General features: G+C 38.4%; 1 non-coding gene across 1 annotated transcript; it reads right to left on the minus strand.

Moving 5' to 3' along the window:
• Positions 1–383: 383 nt before the first annotated feature.
• Positions 384–490, minus strand: LOC130021917 (U6 spliceosomal RNA). The gene has a single exon (XR_008792247.1). It is a non-coding gene; the product is annotated as a U6 spliceosomal RNA (small nuclear RNA).
• Positions 491–7,879: the final 7,389 nt, after the last annotated feature.

A 7,879-nucleotide genomic window follows, 5' to 3' on the forward strand; every position in this document is an offset into this window, starting at 1 on the left:
TTTGCTTGCAGGATTGTTTTCCATCCTTTAACTTTGAGTCTGTGTTTGCTATGACTGTTCAGAGGAGTTACTTGTAGGCAGCAGAATTTTGGGTTCTGTCTCTGAATCTATTTTGCCACTCTGTGTCTCTTAATTGGTGAGTTTGAACCATTGATGTTGAGAAAGATTATTGCTTATGGGGTTTTGTGTCATCTTTCTGTAAGGGTTTGTTTCACTTGTAGAGTTCGTATTATCTTATAATAGCCAATATATCCCTTCTTTTAGGTTTGGTTTTGAGTCTACGATGTTACTGAGCTGTTGTTTATCCAGAAAATTGTGTACTGTTCCTTCGAGTTTGATTGAGAGTTTAGCAGGATAGAGTATTCTTGGTGAAGCATTCATTTAAAACTATGGAATGCTTCATGATTTTGTGTGTCATCCTTGCGCAGGGGCCATGATAATCTTCTCTGTATCTTTCCAGGTTTAGTATATGTTCTGCCGAAGCGAGCACTAAAGTTCATTGATTTAAAGAAGGCCTTTCATTCTGTTGAGACTGAACAGTCATCGAAGCCCTAGACAAACAGGGTGTTCAAACTCAATACAACAGGATCCTCCAATGAGCTGTATTACGGATTGACTACCAGGATCTCACCATTCTACAAGGAAGTGATCATCGACGTCCAGAGAGGGGTTCAGCATGGTGATACCATTTCACCGAAACTCTTCAGTGCCACCCTCAAGAACGTCATGCGATGACTGGAATGGTAAGGAATGTGAGTGAAGATAGATGGTCGGCAAGTACACCACCTCCGCTTTGCTGATGATATCGTTCTAATAACATGAAACATTAGCCAAGCGGCACAAATGCTGGCCAACTTTGACCGTGAAAAAGTTGGGAAGGGTTGGACTACAGCTGCATCTCACGAAGACAATGTTCATGAGATATGGACTCGTTCCTGACATTCCATTAGCTCTCAATGGAACGAACATCTCCAAATGCAGCATTTATGTGTACCTAGATCGAGAACTCAACATGACAAATGACCTGGCACCTGAGCTTCACAGGAGGAAGAGAGTGGTGTGGAATGCCTTCGAGAGCATCGAAGAAGTTGTTAAGAGTACAAAAAACTGCTGGCTCTGGGCACATCTCTTCGACTCCACCGTTTCTACATCATTAACATACGCCTCAGGAACTGGTCCTAATGAAAACAGGATGAGAACGCTATTTGGGTCTCCCAAAGAGTAATTGAAAGAGCTATGCTTGAATAATCACGTTTCACTCAAGTAAGAGAAGGAACCTGGAGTTCTGATCTCCATTGATAATCAAGAATCAGGGATGCTGTCTCATTTTCCAATGCATCGAAAATCAGTTGGGCTGGACACGTAATGCAATTTGGAGATGACCACTAGACTAGAGCCCTTACTGACTGGATTCCATGGGACTTCAAAAGATCTCCTGACCTCCCACCTACGAGTTGGTCAGAATTCTTCGTCAAGACCTTGAATGAATGGTTTGAGGCTTTTTGTGTTTCTGGAGCGAGCAAACGCCATTGGGCTACACTATCATGCTACAGGGACGAATGAAGACGTTACTGGTGGCAGCTTGAGCAAATCGATGAGTAATGGAATGTCAAATGATCAAACTGATAAATATAAAAAGAAATACTTCTCCTAAAGATGAAAAAATGTTGATGTGATTCAATTATATGAATGTTCACATGACCAAAAATAAGGGTTATTGGAAAAATATTTGCTGTAGTCCCCAAGGAAGAGTGGATAAAAAGAAGGGTTAAAGAAAGAAAAATGGGCAATACTGAAATCTTTTGTTTGGCTAGATTTTTTTTAGTGTTCTCTGAGGGATTTAAAGGCAAAGGCATTTAGTAAAATTGTATAATGTATTTCTCTCAGTCCTTACTCAGGATTGTACAATATACTCTTACTCTAAGCATCATTCCAAAGTAACTTCAATTTGAAACCAAAGCTGTGACTTCATGTCATTGAGATAGTAATTGCTTTTTGCAAAAACTGAATTTGTACTAAGTGCCAAGAATTTTTCTAAAGCTTTACATTCTGGGCTGGAGAGATAGCACAGCAGGATGACCCAGGTTCGATTCCCAACATCCCATATGGTCCCCTGAGCACCACCAGGACTGACTCCTGAGTGCAGAGCCAGGAGTAACCCCTGTGCATTGTCGGGTGTGACCCTCCACCCCCCCAAAAAGAAAAAAAAATAAAGCTTTACATTCTACATTCTAACTTCACATCAACTCCATGAATTGAATATCATTAAATCAGCTAATACATTAATTTTATACAAGAGTTAAAGGTCCTTGCCCAAGGTAACTGATAGTTCAAACTAAATGCCATTGAATAGTATCCTATAGCTATAATTTGTGCAATCTTGTATATATGATTTAGCTTTGGGACCACATGAGAAACACAAGAAGTGTGGTTATTTACTGTATTAATACACAGGTCAAAGCAACAATTCAATACATTTTAAAATTAGATTCCTAAAATATAAAGTGGCACTTGGCAACCAGTTTCTGAGTTATCATGCAAATTGAAGCAATAACTTTATCAAAAGTATAGTCTTTATTTAGGATGAGAAGTAGGCAATGAAATATTTATGCTGTTAAAGTTACCTTCAAAGTTGAAACACTAACCATAGAGAATTTCAATTACTCTGACCCAATACAGACTAACAGTAGTTGAATCTTTAAGAAAGAATTTATGTACCAGCAAGTAATAAAATACTATTTTCTTTCTGAGATTGAGGTCTCTAAGGCAAATTCTAACTTAGTCATACAAAATAAATGAGGTAAATAAGATAGAACTTGGTAAAGGTGTTGCTATAGTTTAAAATATTAGAGAACTTGAAATATCTAAGAAGGTACATTTGAAATTAATGGTGCATAAGGCATAAGGATAAAACTTTTAAATGCCAGTCTTGCAAAGAATGTGAGTGGGATGATATAATAGAAATTTATTCAGCTTTAGGAATGTACTAGCATAAAATGGTTTTGCTCTTGGTAAAAGTATTAGTCTATACTATATAGAAAAAAGTTCTGTATGTTGTTCGTGAGGGGAGGTCTGAGGAAAATATTAAGAAACTAGCTCAATTTTACCAAATATTTATTATATTGACTCAGTTAATTCTAACTATAAGGAATGATCAAATCTGAGCCCTTCAAACATATTCAATAATAGGTTTTATGTGAATGTTCCTTCTAGTTCTTCATTAACATACTTTCACAATTTTATTTCTCTTTTCAGTTATACATTGTGTTTGCTGTCTTATGCTCCTGTCTGCCCTGCATCCCCATGAGTTTTCCATTAGAAAGAAGTCACACTTACTGCCTTTACTGAAATGTAAATATCTTATCTTAAGAAGGAGAACACTAGTCTTTCTTAGGATAATACCAGAGTGTTGAGTAGCAACAGTGCATTCATTACCTTACAGACTTGAAATCCAATCTAAATTCTGAGTATTTTCTAGCTAAATCTATCATGCTGCCTCTTGGAAAAAAAATATGCTACTTGCTGCAAAATACAAATTTCCGTAAGCATGTGGAAGGTTTCAAAGTCATTCAAAAATTGTTGGAAGAAAATAAATTGCTTGAAATCATATTTTTCCATTTTTGCTTAAAATTTTTATTTATTCTAGTTAGGGAACACTTGACTATTAACGCTGGACACGCTACCGATTTGAAATACATCTCTGGACTGTTGCATTAAAGTCATCTCACCTCTATCATGCTTTGTACATTTGTGAGGTTTTCCATATTCCATAAAGTTCATGCCAGGTATATATTTTATACTGTTAAACTTGTTAAAATTCCAATTTTTATTATGCATGACACAAACTAAACTGTCTATAGATATTTATCTATAATTGCACTAGTGTACTATTTTAACCCATATACACACATCTAAAGTAATAATCTTGCAAAACTTTTCAAACTATTTTTTTCACAACTTTAATAATATCTAGAAGAAACACACACTGATTTTAGGAGGGTCACAGCCCTTTACTCCACATTTTTCTCATGTACTTATCCTTTCCTCCAACATTCACCATAATACACTATTACTAGTACTAGAACCAAATACATGCACACACACACATGCACACACACACACACACTAACACACACCACACAAACACACAAACCACAATGACTAGGCCTTTATCAAATGGACATATTTTCCTTTGCTCTGAAATGATAGCTTACATGTTTTCTCTATTATGATAAAATTTTACTTCCTTACAGAATTCTCAGATGAACAACCCAATGGAAATGAATTGATATTTTGATGATATAGTTATAATTGTGCTTATTGAATACTGATATTATTAAGAGCAATTTTGAAAAAAATTGTACCACATTTTAAGGAATGACTTTTTACCAGGCAACATTCAAGCAAATAAACACATTACAAAGCAGATATTTGGGATTTGAGAGATTCTCATACCTTATCATAGTCTTCATAGCCACACATTAAAATAATTCCTAATATATTGGCATTGCCTTTTTCTTTTTTCAGTTGTGTGGATTAATGAAGATAATATAGTGTGCCTAGAAAACCCACTGGGCCCAAGATATCAAAGTATGGATCTGGGGATCCATACTTAATTATGCATGATTGGCATTTCCAGTACATCACTTAAAATTTCCTCATGCCAATTTTTCATATGTAAGTTAAGTTGTTTGGCTTTAAATACATTATTCTATAAGCTTATGTTTTTTCAATGAAGTTAGCTTGCATTTCAAATATAAAACAAGGATAAAGGAGAGAAGACACATGTTAGAAGGAACAACTTCTTTTAATAAAAGTGATAATCTGTATAAATAGAAGACAGATTAAAATGTATATACCTACACAGAATCCATACATTTCAATTTTTTCAATTGCATTGTAATGAAAAGAGTAATATTAGGATCTTCAAGGATGAGATCTAAATGTAACCCAATCTTTACTTTTTGTTACTACGATTTGATATTGCTCACAAATCTATTTTCAAAAGAGATGTGCTGTAAAGAAACTTGACAATTTCAAAGGGTAAATGTCTTGAGCTCACAAAAGAGAGCATCTTATTTAAAAAACATTTTGTTGTGAATATATGCAAATCACAGGCATAATGCTTTATTACAATTTGTCAGCATTCCTATGACACATACTTAGTCAAAGTTTGGAAGCAAGGAAATGCTGAAATGAAAACCCAAGAGAATCCAAGTTAATCAACACAAAGTCATGTTGAACATACAAAGCATTCTTCCACATTCCAGTACCAAAATAAAACCTTGCAAACTTTATAATACAAGAAAAATTGCTGTAATCTAAGTAAAATAAATTCATTTGAAAAATAAGACCTTTAGGAACTGGAGAGATAGTACAGTTTTTAAGGTACAGAATTCTCAGATCAACAATGCAATGGAAATTAATCGAGGTTTTGATGATATTATTTTTATAAAATAATACACACAGGTGACCCCAATTTGGTTCCCAACTCCATATGTGGTCTAGTATTAAGAGTGATTTCTGAGCACAAAGCTAGGAGTAAGTCCTGATCATTGCTAGATGTGGTCCAAAAACAAAAATTCTCTACATGGGGAAGGATGTGGCAAATGGGAGACCTTGCATTTGTAAGGCCCTGGGTTTGATCCCCAGCAGCACTTACTCTCTCCTCACTCCAAGGTATGGTCACGTTGGCCCTGAACACTCTGAGTAAGGGCCCTACAAAAAATAATGTTTTTTAAAAATGAAAAATGATTTGGTCCACATAACACATAATGCTGAGCTTGAAATGTATTGCTATGGGAAAAATCTAGTGTAATACGTGAGAAGTAATGCCAATTATCTGCTACCTTCAGTGTCTTTCAGAATTTGATAATATTTTTTGATCTCTTTGAGATTTATTGATGATTCTCTGGATCATGGCTGGTAAATTAGCTTACTTAGCACTGAAGGTGGTTCCTGGGCATCCAGTAGTACAGGGAGATGGGGTTGACACCACATCCCCACTCCATGAAAGCCTGGAGATTTCAGTCACAAAACTCACATACCTAAATTTTTCAGAAGATTCACATCTTTACTTCTAATCTTGAAGTATCTTGAAGTATTTGTTATTAAAGTATGTAATACCTATTATTTAATTAGTTTAGGGAGCTGGGTTTTATAGTCTCTGTGTCTTGGCCGTTGATGGGACCAACCTGCTGCTGGCGGCAGCTGATGAGTGTGACGCCTACCTACTGGAAGATGGAAGGTCTAGGTGGAGAAGGCCCAGTCCCAAACCGAGTAGGCTTGGAGATCTCAGCCCCGGGACCCGCATGCCTGGGTTCCTCTGCCAGTTCTTTCATGCATGAGGCCCGTCCGGACGTGAGGAGAGTGTTCCCAGCATGGCCGTGGCTGGCTCCGGAGGTCCTCAGATGCTGGGGCTCTGCTCGGGGTGGGGGGTGGAGAGAAACTCAACCCTCCCCCCTCCAAGGGGCCCCGATGAGGACAGGCAGGCATGGGGGCAGGGGACTCTAGAGACTATAAATCCCAGCTCCCGGAGGAGAACAGTGCAGAGTCTCCTACCCCCACACCTGGCTGTCCTCATCGGGGCCCCTTGGAGGGGGGAGGGTTGAGTTTCTCTCCCCTCCGCCCCCAAGCAGAGCCCCAACAGCTGAAGACCTCTGGAGCCAGCCACGGCCATGCTGGGACCACTCTCCACACGTCCGGATGGGCCTCATGCATGAAAGAACCGGAAGAGGAACCCAGGCATGCGGGTCCCAGGGCTGAGGTCTCCAAGCCTACTTGGATTGGGACTGGGCCTTCTCCAACCAGACCCGCCATCTTCCAGTAGGTAGGCGTCACACCCACCAGCTGCTGCCAGCGCCAGGTTGGTTCCATCAACGGCCAAGACGCAGAGACTATAAAACCCAGCTCCCGGACATCTTATTATCTTATTTTTCCTTTGAGAACCTGGCAGGCTACCAAAAGTATCCTGCCCACATGGCAGAGTCTTGCAAACTTCCCATGTTGTATTCAATGTGCCAAATACCAGAAACAATGATGGGTCTCATTCTCCTAATCCTGAAAGAGCATTGAAATGGCTCTTTTAAAATCGCAGGTCTAGGAAGAAGGAGATGTTACTGGTGCCTGCTCGAGGAAATCAATGAACAACAGGATGATCGTGATCCTGAATTAGTTTTTTTTTGTGACAAACTTTTTTTAAAAATTTGAACTGCAAAGTCATTCATAGTTTTGTTTTTGATATACAGTGAGTGTTTCATCACCAAGCCCATCACCAGTGTCCCCATACTTCTTTCTGATAAGCTCTTATAGGCATTTTTTTGTTTGGGGGGATGGCCATTAGCACATCTGGTATATCTGGGACTACTCTTAGCTCTGTGCTCAGAGGTCACTCCTGGTATTGTTCTAAACACCATATAGAGCACTGGGATAAAACCAGGCTCAGATACATGTAAGCCAAGCACCTTTATCCTGGTTTTCTCTCTCTCTCTCTAGCCCTTACTGGCATTTAAAAATACCAGTATTCCTGGTTGATATGAACATATAAACATATTTTCTAACAGCTACATAGTACTCCATTGTGTAGATGTAGTTTCTTTAACCAGTCATCTGTTCTCAGGCACTCAGGTTTTTTTCAGATTTTGGCTATTGTGAACAGTGCAGCAATGAACATAGAAGTGCAGATGTCATTTCGACTAAATATTTTTTGACTCTCCAGGATATATTTCTAGGAGTGGTATTCCTGGATCAAATGAAAGCTCAGTTTCTAATTTTTTTAGAAAATTAGTCCATACCATTTTCCAAAAGGGCTGAACCAATTGGCATTCCCACCAGCAGTGAAGGAGTGTCCCTTTCTCACCACATCCATTCCAACACCGGT

Source organism: Sorex fumeus, unplaced genomic scaffold (assembly GCF_029834395.1).
Source record: "Sorex fumeus unplaced genomic scaffold, SorFum_2.1 ptg000018l, whole genome shotgun sequence".
NCBI classification, from domain to species: domain Eukaryota; kingdom Metazoa; phylum Chordata; class Mammalia; order Eulipotyphla; family Soricidae; genus Sorex; species Sorex fumeus.